Source organism: Zalophus californianus, chromosome 11, assembly GCF_009762305.2.
Source record: "Zalophus californianus isolate mZalCal1 chromosome 11, mZalCal1.pri.v2, whole genome shotgun sequence".
In the NCBI taxonomy this organism is placed as follows: domain Eukaryota; kingdom Metazoa; phylum Chordata; class Mammalia; order Carnivora; family Otariidae; genus Zalophus; species Zalophus californianus.
The window spans coordinates 53004187-53019412 of NC_045605.1; the positions used below are offsets into that span (position 1 = coordinate 53004187).

The following is a 15226-nucleotide window of genomic DNA, read 5'->3' on the forward strand; positions in this document are numbered from 1 at the left end:
GGAAGCCATCGGGGAGAGCACAGAGACTGGGGCGAGTCGAGAGGCGGCGAGGGGCCCCGGGAGGGCACGCGTCACCTGCGTGGCGCCCCCCCGCGCCGTGGTGCGGCCCTGCTCGCAGCGCCAGTGCGCCGCGGCTCGCCCAGCCTCGCAGGATTGGCTCCCGCCTCCCATTCATGTAACCTGCGTGTGCGCGTGAGTGTGTGTGTGTGTGTCTCTCTCGCTCGCCCTCTCTGTCTGTGTGTAAGAGAGCGAGGGTGGGGGACGGAGGCAGGCAGGCGAGCAGGCAGGGAGGGGAAGAAGAGGAGGGAAGCTATTAAACACACACACTCACACACACGCGCGCGCACACACCCGCCCCAACCCCCCCAGAAGCCTCGGGATTGCAGCTGTTTCATGTGGGGCAGCAGTGCTGGCAGGGACGCCGGCCGGGAGCGGCCGGGAGCGGGAGCCGGGCGTGCGCGCGCGGCTGGAGCCTCGCTGGGGCTCCGCTCCCCTCGGGAGCTATTGTTGGTCTCGCTGGAGCTGAGCGCAGAGCCGGGACCCGCTCCTTCCTGGGCGCCCTGCTCCGGCTCGCGGAGCCGAGGAGCCGCGCCGCCGAGCGCCAGAGGAGCCACCCGCGCGGCGCCGAGCCTCCCTGCCGCCCTCCTCCCCGCTTCCCCGGCGGTGGCAGCCTGCAGCCACGGTAAGGCGGCGCGCTCCGCTCTATGGAAAAGCGCCTCGGGGACCGCGGCGGCATCTCGCCGGCCCCCTCGCTCCTCTTCGCTCGTTGGCCGTGGCGTGGTCGGGGCGGCTTGCACGGACGCCCAGGGCTCCAGGAAACGCTCTCCTCCCTCGGCCCCCACTGAGGGAGGAAGGGAGGGAGGCTGGGCGGGAGGCTGCCGGCGAGGCGAGCCAGTGAGGAGCCCGAGCCTCGGTCGCCGCAGCCCCCGGAGCCCGCCGCGGACTAGTCTGAGAGCGAAGGTTAGGGGAGAGAGGGGAGGTGGGCGCGGGTCCGGGACTCGGGACTGCGGGTGGGAGGGAGGCGCGCGCCCGGGTTTGTCTTCCTCGCGGGGATCCCCTTCCCCGCCCCAGCCCCAGAGTCCGCAGCCCCTCTGCAGACCAGCCTGCCCCTGGGCCCCGGCGGGCGCTGGAAGAGCCTGGAAGGCGGTGCCCGGCTCTGGCGGCTGCAGCGGGTCCTGCGGGCGAGCACAGGCTGCAGCGGCCCCGCGTGCGCCACGGTTGGAGCGGAGGAACGCGAGAGGGACCCCAGCCCCGCGCCCTCCGCAGCCCGCGCGGCGCTCGCCTCTCCTCGCCCGCCGCCCTGCAGCGGTGCTGACGTTCCCTTCCCAGCGAGTGGAGGCTGCAGCCGCGCGGGAGGCTGCAGCCGCGCGGGTGGAAGCTCAGAGCGCTTCTGGGTGTGAGTGTGAGTGTGTGTGCGTGCGTGTGTGTGTGTATGTGTATGTGACTACTCGCACCCGTGGTTTGGAGAAATTTGCTCTGGGTTGAAATGCGATCACCGACCTCCGTCATTTTCCTCGTGTTTTAAAAAAAATGCAGTCTTTTTTGAAGGAAGCAGACGTGAAGGTGATATCGGAGTGTGTGTGTGTGTGTGTGTGTGTGTGTGTGTGTGTGTGTGTGTGTGTGTACGCGCAACCAGGGAATACACAGCTAACTACTGGGGGCGAGGTAAGGTTCAACTGGTGAGTCCTTCTTGGCTGAGCGGTAGGGTGGGCTTCGCTGGCCGCTGCCCGCCCCTTCTCGGGCCCTGTCCCCGCCTAGGCGAGGTTGGAAAGTACTGGAAATTCAACTGCGTGGTCTCTAACTTTGGAAGTTGGCTCCCCTTTCAGGGCGACACGTTAAGGCGATTTGTATACCTTGGTCCGTGTGTACGAGGGTATTATTACTCCGTTGGGTAATAGGAGCCCTCTTCAGAAGCGCGCCAACCCCCCGCGGGTGTCTCAATCCCCCTCCCACCCCCCAGGCCTAGAGAGGTTTGTAGAGAGGCAGTTATCCATAAGAGACCAGTGCAGCGAACGGGGCGCATTGAGGCAGCCTGGGTTTTGGTAGATCCTGCCTGAACCCTTGGTATTTGACGAATCCACGAGATCGCCTTGCTGCTTTGTGGAAGGCGGCGGCGGGGCACGCTCGGGATTCGAGCGCGGGGGCGAGAAGGTGCCCAAGTGCTGAGCCTGTGCGGCGGTGCACGCAAGATCTGCCGTACGGCATCGCGGGCAATTATATAAACTGGCTGCTCAGTGATTGATTACCCAGAACCGTGATGTGAGCACCCGGTTCGCGAAAGACAAGCCTGAAAGTTTGCGTGCTTGGGGAATGTAAGTACCGGGGCGCACCCATCCCGAGACCGGAGGGCAGGGAGACGCCTGGCACCACGGCCCCCAATTCCATGATCGGCGTTGGGTGCTGATGCTACTGTCTCCAAAGAACCGGTTATCGAGACAGGAATTGGGTAGAGACTTTGGGATTGATCAGAGAGAAAAAGCCGGTCAGAACTCAGGGTTGATGGCGTCCCCAGAGCCCGAGCCTGTCTCGGGGGTGTTGGGAGGCCTTGCAGGGGATGCTCTTTCAGGAAACTAACTTTGCATCCTGGGGAACCGCTAAGCCTCGCTTCTCTGCCTCTCAGATCTCCAACCCATCTTTCACACCCAGTGCCCTTCACGTGTTTAGAAACCTGCCTGCGCTGTCTGGTCCACCTTGGAGATGCCAAGCATGCCAGCCATCCAGGCCTACTCTGGCGGGGGGGGGGTCAGGAGGGAGAGGGCTGGCCTCTGCCAGGGTTGGCCACCATTAGGTACCCATTCCTGGTTTCCGGGGCTAGCCGGGCGCTAATGGGGTAGGATGGGGATGAGTGCAGAGTATGGCTTCCGCCTCTTTGCTTCTCTCCTACGCGGACCGCAGTTTGCTTCTGTTGCGTTTATTCTCCTCTCCCTGCTTCCCATAGCTGCCGCAGCCTGTAGCATGTTGACGGTCTTTGATAGAGAAACCACAGTAGTGGAGTGCTTTTAAAATCTTTTTTTCGCCTGTAGAGGGATAAACCACCCCAGACCTGACAGAGGCTGAAGTCTGAGGCACAGTGGCCCCGAACTCCCTCCTCCCCTCCCCCCGCAGGCAGGAGGTGGTGGTGTGCTTGGGTGGAGCGGGGGGTTTTGTTTTTGCCACATTCCACGGTCCCGAAACCCCGCATCCCCTCCCACTGAAATCCTGGGTCGGTCTGAGTATGTTCCGCGCTGTAAAATAAATCCTCCCTTCGCAGACCTGTGGGGCCGTTCGGATTTCCTGCCGCTGCCATGATCCTTAACAATGCGATTACAAAGCTCGTGCTCGGCTGGGGAAAATCCCCAGGTGCCCGCCGGCCGCGCCTTGACCTTGCTGAAGGCGCCTTTAACCCGGCTGCCTGAGAGGCTCCGGGGCGGCCGCGAGGGTCCGGGAGGGAGGAGGGAGCCCTGGAGGGGCTGTGCTTGCTCGGGACAGGGCGGGAATCCGGTCGCGGCGGGGCGTCCGCGGGGAGGGGACGGGGCTCCGTGGCAACCTGTTTCCCCGCGCCCTCCCGCTCCACGGCCTCCGCGCCGGCCGGGTGCCGCCGTCCTCTCCAGGGCCCTCTCGCCGCCCCCCGCCCTCCCCGGCGTCCCGGGTCGGGGGCGCGGGCCGAGGACCCCTCGCGCTCTCAGCCGGCTGCTGTGCCCCCGGCTTCCGGCTCCTCGGCCGGCCCGAGCCGCGCCGCAGTCCGCACTAGCCAGGCCGCCGGGTGGGCGGGGCCTGCACGGGAAACCCGAGCCCAGACCGCCGCGTTCCGGACGGGTGCTAGCCCAGGAGCCGAGCCGCGCTGTGTCGCGGTCCCGCCGCGCTGCTCTCTCCCCGCCTGCCCCCATCCTCCGCCCTGCGGCGCGCTCCGGGAGCTCAGCCGCTCAGCTCTGCCCCGGAGCTCTCCTTGCCAAAGTTAGGAGGATGTTTTCACAGGTGGTGGTGGAAGCAAGTTTGTGTGTGCGTGCTTGTGTGTGTGTGTGTGTGTGTGTGTGTGAGAGAGAGAGAGAGAGAGAGAGAGGGAGAGAGAGAGAGAGAGAGAGAGAGAGAGAGCCTGGAAGGGGGCTGTGCGGCAAGGCCAGCCATCGCGCAAAAATGGGATTCCCCTCTTTGTAGGCGTTATAAGAGAATGATGAGAAAGAATCTGTTTTCTCTGGTGAGGGTGATGATGGGCGTCCTTCCGCCTAGTGGAATTAGACCAGTCTGAGCTGATTTCCCGGGGCGAACGAGCGTCGCCTCTCATCGGTTCCTTGCGTGCAGTAGGTCCTTGTGAACGTCGCGGAAGTGAACGCCCCCAGGTTCTCCAGGCAAACTTAGGACGGAGATGTTCCTATAGCGTTACGGGGCTAATTCAGGGAAGGTTTTATTCCCAGCATGTGTCTTTAAGTGAGCGGAGGCAGAGAGCAGGTTGGCGTGTGAATTCACCGTCTTCTGAGGGTGGGGAAGTTGTCAGGAATGGAAAGGTTCGGTTTTTGAGATTTCTTGGTTTCATCTCACAGCTTCCTGTTGTCATCAAGGACTCTTTTGGGGATGGGGGTAGAATGGGGCCAGTAAAATCCAATAAACCACCCTAGTGGACTTTGGGGGGAAATAGGGTCAGCCTTGCTCACTGCGGGGCTGGGGCGGGGTTAAAGGGGCGGTGGAACCAATGTTCAGCCTAAAGAAGAATCATCAGAGGGCAGTTCTACAGCGAAGGGAATAATCTGGAACATGAGGTAGTGAGCTCCCCACTGAACAGGTGTTGCCGTGGGAGACTGGGTATTATAGTACTGGACGATTTGGATCTCCAATAGATCTGACTCTCTGTGGCATGATCTGTTTAACCGTCTCTGGTTTTGTGGGAGTAAATTGGTGGGATGTTACTTTAACTCCTTTATTTACTGGGTGGAAATCCTGGCGATGTGGCTTTAGTTACCTTTGGAACTTCAGTGTGCTCTCCTATAAATGGGAAGATATTCTCTAGTTTACAACAAAGTAAGGATTAATGTCACAAAACCTCACAGATGATCATTCCCTTCCACTTCCTTCATCCCTTTCCAACGCGGTGCATTTGTTGGGTGGGGGTTGGGCAGGAAAATCAACATCCCCAAAAGAACCAGCAACATTGCATCCATGGTCTATTTAAAAACAGCTCAAGTGCTTGAAACAAAAAAAGCCTCTCTTTTCTTAGAAAAGTCATTTCCAGTTTTGTTAGAATTTCTCCCTCATTGAGTCCTTTTTTATGACAGAATTACATCCTTGTGCAGATTGGCATGTTACATAACCCGATATTTCCAGATCAAGAGTTAAAAATATGGGAAAGAGGGTGATTAGGAATTTAAGATAAAGACTGTTGGACAATACAAGCAAGGGACTCAATGTCAGACGCCCTCTTACACTCTTTAACTCAGAGGGGTTGAAGAAAATGAGATGGAATGTCACCTGGTGTAAATCCTCACCTGGGTACTCAGCCTCCCCTGTCCAGTCCCAATAAATGGCTACCCTGCCTGGACCTCAAGCTGGCCACTGTTCTTTCCCAATACATTCTCCCACATCCATAAATCTCAAAAGGGAAACAAAAGAACAATGGGATTTAAATCACCGCCTTGCAGATTTGATTCCAAGAGCCTAGCAGGGTAAATCAACGTCAATTCTAGATCTGAGAGACCGATTTTTACCTGCCTTCTTACATGGTTTATCAGCTTGGCTTACTGTAGCTGAAAAGCTGAATCACTCTGTCATTGCTCTGCACTGACAGACTGCTATGGGGGCCACTTGGAAAGTAACACGTGCCCCGGTTCCCAGGGAGTCCAGCGTGTGTAGATCTCTGAACACATAGTTTTCCACAAGAAAAGCTTCTAATGAAATAGTGTAAATGTAGGTGCTTTATTCCTCTGTATTTATTACTTTGCCACAGTTTTTTTAAAACTTAATTGTGTTTATTCTAATTATCAAAGTATCTGTGTTCACTGTAGCAAGGTAAAGACAATAGAGAAAAAGCTGAAGGAAAATAAGTTCACCACATTTTGAGTCATAACGTGGGACTTTATGCATGTAAAAAAATGAGATCAGAGTCGTAATTATGCATTTTCATTTAATGATAGATCTTGCCATGTTATAGTATTTCTCCCTCTGGCAACATGTTTAATAGCTGCGTAAAACCTCAGTGTTTTAATATGCCATCATTTATTTAACCAGTACTGAAATTTTGACTTTTTGTTTATTTTTAGTTGTTTTTTTTTAAAAACAAAGCTGCAGTAGCCACCCTTGTGCACTGTGTAATTTTTGTATTTCCTTAAGACAAATTCCTAGAAAGTAGGATTGCAGGGTCACAGGCATAGGCCATGTGAAGACTTCTGTCACCCATGAGAAGCAGTAGACTATACTGTGATTTCTACTTCATCTTTTTTTTTAATTTTTTAATATTTTATTTATTTATTTGACAGAGAGACATAGCGAGAGCAGGAACACGAGCAGGGGGAGTGGGGGAGGGAAAAGCAGGCTTCCCGCAGAGCAGGGAGCCCCATGCAGGGCTCGATCCCAGGACCCTGGGATCATGACCTGAGCCAAAGGCAGATGCTTAATGACTGAGCCACCCAGGCACCCCTCTACTTCATCTTTTAAGCCAGAATAGGGCTGTTTACTTTATAGTCCCTTCTAGACTTGGGAGCCTGGGTAGCAGAGGGATGTAGGGGTGACAATCAGACCTCAAGCAGGGGATTTGCATAACTTTGAGCTGTTCTGCTGAAGTGATAGGCAAATCCTTTTTCGAGAACATTTTTCTTCCCTGGCTGTTTACGAATCATCACTTTCTGTAGCGCTTCAGCCAGCAATGGAGTTGAAATATGTAAATATGTTCCTCTGTATTGTAGGTGGGGCTGGCTCCACAGTGAATGACAAACAGTTCCTCAGAGAAGTGTGTGTGTCTAGCATTTGCTCAGGCGATGGATTCCATCCTTCCCTGCCCTTCCCCCTTCCCTTTTCCTTTGGCTCAGAGGCCTTGGAATGGCCGCCTAGGAAATCTGACAAAGGAAACAATTGGGACTACCCACAGCAAGCTTATCCCCACCCGCTGCAGGGCATTTTGCTGGAAAACCCGCCCAACTGTCCCTCTGCAGGGTGCCTGGGCACAGTAAAAAATTAAATTAACATGCCTACATGCTGTTTCCTAAGTGGGGGTAGTTGGGTATCTCTTCCCATCCTGGTATGTGCCAGTTCAGTGAGAGGGTGTATTTGTCAGTCTTGCTTTCACGTGTCAAATTTCTGTGACCCAGAAAAGATTTGTTCCCTGTGGTTAGATGACTCGTCATCTGACAAAGAATTCAGTGGAGCCACTGGGGGAAAATCCAGTCCTCCCATTTCCAAGGTGTCCCCGTACCCAGCAGGAGACATCAGGAGCCCCTTTAGATCAGAGAGAGGTCACCTCAGCCTTGTTCCTTGGTGTGGTCACCATGTAGGAAGCCCACTCCACTGGTCAGAGACTCGGAATTTTGACAAGTGTTTAGATGCTGCCTTTGATACTGACACTTCTCCAGTGTCACTAGGGAAGGCAGTGGAACGTTTTTTGTCCTTTGTCATGTTCTGAACATCAAATCGGGGCCTTTCTTTCATTTGGAAAACACAAAGGACACAGGACATTAACGTAGCAGGATCTCAAAAGCTGTTATTCAGTCCCCCTACTCCCTGTCTCCTTGAGTCCTGCATTGGCTTTGTGGATGGTAGCCTTACTGCTACCAGTGGCAATGATCGTCAGATACAATTGATAAATCATTATAACCCTCAAGCACATTAGATTTTAAGAATGTTTTCTTTTAAAGAGCTGAATTTCTTGCTGTGGAATGACTGTTGATTCTAAAAATCGGGTCTTAGAACCCCTTGAAAGTCAAGCAAAAGAGTTGCAGCTAACACATTATGGCTTAGGGTAAAACACTTACCCATACTTGGAATCAGTTTCCCTTTCTATAAAATTAGGTTGGGAGAGGAGAGTGGATTTGATGTTTTGTAAGGTCGTACTTCTCAAACTTTTAATATGCACGTACATCACCCAAGAGTCTTGTTAAAGTGTAGGTTCTGACTCAGGTCTGAAGAGGAGCCTGCGTCTGCATTTCTGGTAAGCTCCAAGATGATGCCATGAGGCTTGTCCCTGCTCCAAACTTTTAGTAGCCAGGTTTCAATCTACTTCCTACTCTGACATTATTTCAGAAAGTAGTAATAATGACCACCAGACATCAAGAGGAGCTCTCTTATATTTATAGATGGCACTATAAAGGGATGTGTCCTTTCTTTTGGGTTTTGAGAATTGGCATCTTTTAGCAGACAGAGTAGGGAGGGACATAGTTCTCTTATCCGGTGGTTGAAGGTGGTGGAAGAATGGGGCAAGTGTCAAACAAACACATATTGAGTACCTTCTATGTGTTAAGTAGCTGCTATTACCTCCATGTTCTAGATGCGGAAACTGGGACTCAGTAAGGCAAACCATTTGCCCAGGGTCACACACCTAGGACTAGCATTTGATCATAGGCCTCTCGGGCTCCAGAACCCTTGTTTCTTCTAGAATAGCAACTTTGTAACGTTTTGGAATGCCATGTCATTAAAACTGAGTGCTTAGCAAAGCGTTTCTCTTTAGAGGTCCTTTTACTGGGTCTACTTTGAGAATGGATGAAGACATTTAAAAATTTGTTTCATTATTATGCAAGCAATGAAAGTGCTTAAGAGCTTAAAAGCAATTTGTTCAAGTTGGTTAAATATCCGCCCTCCCCAATCTTGTTTGTATTATTAATTTACTCATCAAACTGTGACATCAAAACCATTGTGAAAGTACATTTCAGTCTCTTCTGATTGGTGGAACGTCGTAGATGGAAGTTTGTATTGATGAGGTCCACAGTGGAAGGATCTAGTTCAGAGGGAGTCAGAAAAACCAGCTCTTTACTATATAAACTCAGCCTTCCTTTGGCCTCTGGATGAGAATTGGTTGTTTAAACGTTTTATTAATGTGCAATTATTCTGAGAACCAGTCAGCAATGCACCTCTTTGCAAACGTTAATTAGCTGATCTTCACATCACCACCACATGGCAGATAAATAGCATTAAGCCTGCGTTTGAGAGAACAAATGGACACACGGAGATGAGGATGGAAGAGGCAAACTTTTGCCTTGCAGGAAGTATGGTAGAGGGAAGCAAAATTAAGAGATTACTTGAGTTTGTCACTTAATGAATATTTATTGGGTGATGCCCTCGATATTCAAGAGCTGCACTGTGCAGTGAGTGCGGTAGTCACTAGTCACAATTTAAATTTAATTAAAATGAAATAAAATTAATAATTCATTTCCTCAGTCACACTAGCCAGATTCCCAGTGCTCAGGAGAGGATAGTGGCTATCATATCAGACAATGCAGATATAGAACATTTCTATCATTGCAGAAAGTTCTATTGCAGCGTGTTGGTCCAGTCGCTCAGGATAATGAAAGACTAACGTAAAGATCTCTGCCCATGCAAAACTCTCATGTAAAATTCCCTAAAACAATAGCCGACATGAAGCTGAGTACTGCGTACCCCAGTAGTGGTTAGGGACTTGGCTCCTGGAGCTGAGCGTCTTCAGTTCAAATCCTGGCTGAACCACGGACTGGTTGTATGACTAGAGGTAGGTTATCAAACACACTATGTCTCTTTGCAGACTCATGCTACTATTTTTCACCTCTCTTATTAGGCAAGATTATTTCTAAGACAGTGCTGGATTCTGGAGAGGGTGCTGGAAGACAGGTACTCTCCTTTGCTGCTGGTGGAAATGCAAATTAATACACCCTTTTAGGAAAGCAATTTGGCAATAACTGTCAGTAGTCCTAGAAACACTTGTTCCCTTTAGCTCAGTATTCCAATTCTAGGAATCTAGCCAAAGAAAATAATCAGAGATGGGCAGAAAAGATGTCAGAATAAAAATGTTCATTGCCTTGTTATTTATAATAGTGAAAAAAAAAAGATAAACAATTGGATTGGACAAGTATGGCAGCCAAACAGTGGGATATTATATAAAGATTAAATGTCATTTTCAAACATCTGTTTTTGTGACATAGGAAAATGCCACAATAAAATTGTTTTAAAAAAATAATGCTATACTATTAAATCCAAAGTATGTTTTCCAAAGCAGACATTCACTGAAGCAGGACTAAAAAGAAACAAAGTATTAAAAGTAGTAGCCTGTGAATTAATAGTATTTTTGATTGTTTTGAGACAATTGTTTTAGCTTTTTCCTCTAAAGTTTTGTGTTTTATTTTCTTTTACTTTTTTTTTTTAACTGAACTAAGAAGTTTGGCAACTGGGTGCACTCAGGCCCTGTCCTCTCTCTGCTATGTTGTGTGGTCAGAGACTCCCAGCTGCTCTTAATCTGCCTTTGTAGCAAATTTGGAACGTCTAGTTTATCCAATTGTGTTTGTCTACCTTCAAGGCCAGGATGTACTTCTGTCCAACCTTAATTCCTCTTTTTGACCGGTTACGTCCATTTGTACATGCACTCTGAGGTTCTTCAGACTGAGCAGCATGGAGTCTTGGGAAGAACATCAGCTTTGAAGCCTACAAGAACTAGGTTTAGACCCTGACCCTCACTTCCTCACCGTATGACCTTGAGCCACCCTTCTGTGCTTCAGTGTTCTTTATAAAATCGGGAAAGTGATAGATCTCATCTCATATCACGTGGCGATGAGGATTAAGTGTTCACTTCTGTAGAACATCTGGCACATACAGGTAAATAAAGAGGCAAATGGCTTCAGGGTCTGGCACACAGGGCTATCTAGAACATAAGCTAATGTATTCCCCAGGACACTCGTGAAATTGGCAAGAATCCCCACTTTCCAGATGAAGGAGTGGGGCCTCTGGTGGTTGCATGACACCACCCCTGTCACATGGGCTTGTGAATGACAGAGCGGGGAGTGGACTGAATCTGGCGGCCTGGGAAGCTTGCGCCTTCTTTGGTGCAGGCTCACCAGCTCCCTTCCTGGTTTCCCTGGATGTGCTTCATCCTAATGCTATGTAAACCCTTCAACATTTCCCAGCCATGCACTCATCCCTTTCAAGGAATAACTAAGACAGACATTCCTTTTCTGTAGGTTGAATGATTATAACAAAAACTCGTTTGACTAAAAATGTAGCCCTGAGCTGCCAAGTAACAGAGGCAGGGATGCTGGTCCTAGAACCATTTTCTGGGAAGTCTGCAGGGGCCTTGGCCCTGGTGACTTTTTGCTACCAAAGATCTGCCACACTTCACTTCTTGGTAGCTTGAAAGAGGTACCAAATTTGTGGACAGCCCCAGCTCCCAGTTTTAACACTTTGTGGGACCTTGGGCAAGTTACTTCATATCTTCATGGGTTAGATCCTGTATCCATAAAATGGGGATAATAGTGAGTGTTTGTTAGGGTTGGTGGCAGGATTGTCATAAAAGAATGTGAGAGTTTTGTGAGACCTTGTCGTTGAATCAGCATCATTATTTCCAGGGCCTTTAAAGTAACTTATTTTTGGGACAGCTAAGTCATGAGTTGCTTTTTCTCCACCAGGGATGGTTCCCCCATATACTTGGATTAAGTGCTTCCCAGGGCCATGTAAGGCAGAGGAAAATGCCCAACAGACTTGGGCTTGAATTCTCTGCTTTGTCATCTGGTAGCTGTATGAATTGAAGCAAGTTATTTAGGTTCTCTTAGCTTCCATCCATTTATAAAATGGAAAACAGAAGTATTGACCTCAAAGAGTTGGTGTGGGATTCGTGAAGTAACTTGCACAGTGCCTAACAGGCAGTGTCTTCAATGTGAACGGTAGCTCTGGGCTTTGCTATTTTTCCTGTGACCGCACCCACTCAGCTCCTGGTCCTCTTGATTCTTGCTTCTAGAGCCTTGAATGCACTGTTTACGCGGGTCAATGGTGGACAGAGCTATGGTGGAGGCGGGTACTGAGAGGGTCTGAAGGAGCCTATTTATGGTTTTTGCAGGTCAGACTCTGAGAGGACCTCTGGCATCCCTGCCCTTTTAAAAAATGGAGGGGCCTATAGAAGTGGAAAAACCAAAATGCTCTAGATTTAAACCGGCAGTTCCTGGTTCTGATTCCAGCTCTGTCCCTTTGCCACTCGGCACCAGATTGGCATAATGATTCTTTATCTGCTTCTCTGAGCTACTGTCTCCTTCTAGATTTTGAGTTCCAGCTCAGTGCCCAATACTGTGGATTCCAACCCTGGTTATGCATTAGGATCCCCTGGGGAGCTCTTAACCAACACCAGTGCCCCAGCCCCACCCCGGAGTGCTCTAGAACAGCTGTGGCTGGGACCCAGGTGATGCCAAGTTGCAGCCAGGATTGAGAAACGGTGCATAGAGTAGAGCCTCATTAAATGTTCCTTCCCTCCCTTCTTCAAAGCATAAAGGGATCCCATATTGAGTAATTTATGTATGAGGAGGGTGACCTAATTTATTTGAGCCATGGGACTACAGATATAGTAATCAAGGCTTCTTTCTCATCGCCTCCCTGCCTCCTGGCAAACTGGGGCATCTGGGTCAGAAAAGTGTGGCCTTCTCATTCAGCCTTTTTCCTCATTTCAACACAGTTGCATCCCGAGTGCTGAAAAGGCCTCGCTAGCCTTTGCCTAGAGATATTGTGATCTTCCTTTGACCTGGTTTTACTCCTTTTATGTATACTTCTGGGCAGAGGCCCTGTTAACCATTCATGCACAATCTCCACTCAGGATTCCTGGGGTAGAAGGGGGAGTACCTGGTCTCTGCTACCTATGAAAGGGGATCCTGTGGTAGCTCTCCAGGATTGGTGTCAGACTTGACATTGCCCAAAGGCCTGCAAGCTCTGCACTTCCGGATGGTTTGGGTGATTTTACATCTTTTACATCTTTTAGATAATTAATATTTGCTTGAGAAATCCTATTCAGTTGGCTGATTGTCTTTTCTTTTTTTTTTTTAAGATCACTTCAAATCCACCTCAAAGTAAGAAAAAGTGTTGTGTTCTGGAGAGGGCTTTGAAACTCAGTGTAGATAGGCACTGCCTGGGGACTTGTTAAAATGGAGGTTCTGCTTCAGCGGGGGGTGGGGGAGGTGGGGGGCCTGGGATTCTGCATTTCTAACAAGCACCTGGGAGATGCTGATGCTACTGATTCAAGTCCCACAGATTCGAAAACCTAGATCTTTCTCCCTGCTTCTGCTTTCTCTTCCTTCTCATCTCTCCAAGTATAGGAGTAGCAGATGTGAAGTGCCATAGAGCAGTGGAGTCTGTCAGTTTTGTGCACCTTTTTGTCAGTATTGTTTTGTGGTGGCCTCACTGGTGGCAGATGCAGTGTGACAGTAGACATACTAAACCGTGATCATTCTCATGGTGCCACAGAAGGTTTCCAGTTCCAGGTATTCAGTTGTATTTTCCAGGCTTCTTCCTACAATCTTGTCAACACTTGTTGTTTCTTGTGCTTTTGATTTGGCCATTCTGACCCGGGTGAGGTGGTATCTCATCATGGTTTTGATTTGCATTTCCCTGATGATGAGTGATGTGCAGCATCTTTTCATATGTCTGTTGGCCATGTGTATGTCTTCTTTGGAGAAATGTCTATTCATGTCTTCTGCCCAAATTGGATTATTTGTTCTTTTGGTGTTGAGTTGTATACGTTCTTTATATATTTTGGATACTAACCCTTTATCAGATAGGTCATTTACAAATGTCTTCTCCCATTCAGTAAGTTGTCTTTTAGTTTCGTTGATGGGTTTCTTTGCTGTGCAGAAGCTTTTTATTTTTATATAGTCCCAATAGTTTATTTTTGCTTTTGTTTCCCTTGCCTCAGGGGACCTATCTAGAAAAAATTATTACGGCCAATGTCAGAGAAATTACTGCTTGTGCTCTCTTCCAGGATTTTTGGTTTCAGGTCTCACAAGTAGGTCCTTAATCCAATTTGAGTTTATTTTTTGTGTATAGTGTAAGGAAATAGTCCAGTTTCACTCTTTTGCGTGTTGCTGTCCAGTTTTCCCAACACCATTCGTTGAAGGGCCTCTCTGTTTCCCCATTGCATATTCTTGCCTCCTCCAAGCTTCTTTCATATTCTCAAACTCATTAAGCCTTGTGGCACATTATAGAATAGGGAGCAATTTTTATTACTAGAATAAGTATTACATTCAAAATTTTATAACATTTATCACATTTCTATTTAATGTGTTTTTTCTGATTGTACCAATAATACATGTAAACAATAGAAAATTTAGAAAACCTAAGATAAGCCAGAGAACAAATGAAAACAACCCATAATCCTGTCATGGAGAGGCAATTCCTTCTAACACTTTGGTTTTCTCTCCGTTATTGTTTCTATGTACAGCCCTACTCTCCCCCCTCCCTCACTCCCCCTCCCCGGGCCAGTGTGTGTGGAAAGTGCACCCCAGGGGTGAGATGGTCACTGGGGTTGACCCAGACCTCATTTTGCTTCCTGGATCGGTGATGGTGTCTCTGTTTTTAAGGAAAGAGGGAAAGAGAGCAGAGGGTTTCAAGTATCTCCTATACTTGAGGCTCATAATCAGACTGTGCCCGGAGCCCCACCACTGTTTGCCATCTGCACTTCCACGGCCCCAGCTGCCCCATCTCTCCTGATGGGTACGGCTGTGGCCCTGAATGCACTCCCTGCTTCTGCAGTTTATTCTCAACACAGGGTCCAGAGCGATTCTGTTAAGACCAGCATCAGAACATGCTGCTTCTCAGTTCGGAACACTGTCATGGCCCCTCACGTGTCTCGGAGTAAAGGTCGTAGTCCTTACATGACCTATAAAGGCCTCCTTCAATGCCAGGTCTCTCCTACATCTCTGACCTCACCTCCTGTGCTTTGTTGAAACGTGTCAGGCCCAGACCTGCCTCAGGGCTGTTCCCTCTGCCTGGAATATTCTTCCCCTGGATATGTACATGGCTAGCTACCTCCAGGTCCTTCCTCCAATATTACCTTCTCAACAAGGCCCACCCTGACCATCCTGTTGCATTGGTGAGCCCCCCTTTCTGCCCCCAGTGTTCTGGACCTCTCTTACCCTGCTGTATCTTTTTTTCTTCTTTCAGTGGGCTTTCATACTCTGTTCTGTGATTTCAACAAGATGACGCTGGCTGCCATGTTAAGAATAATCTGAGTACGAGGGTGGGATGGGGAGGTGGGAGTGTGGGTCAGGAGCAGAGCATGCTCTCTGATTTTCTTCCGTATTATACTCATGATGGCGAAAACGAAGGCTACTCAGAT

At 49.5% G+C, this 15226-nt stretch overlaps 1 protein-coding gene across 1 annotated transcript in view; it reads left to right on the top strand.

The window, feature by feature from the left end:
- Window positions 1–220: 220 nt before the first annotated feature.
- TENM4 (teneurin transmembrane protein 4) overlaps window positions 221–15226 on the top strand; it is a 711368-nt gene continuing 696362 nt past the window's right edge. The window contains exon 1 of the mRNA XM_027580077.2: window positions 221–682. The gene's annotated coding sequence lies outside the window, so the exon portion shown is untranslated. The remainder of the gene's footprint in view (window positions 683–15226) is intronic.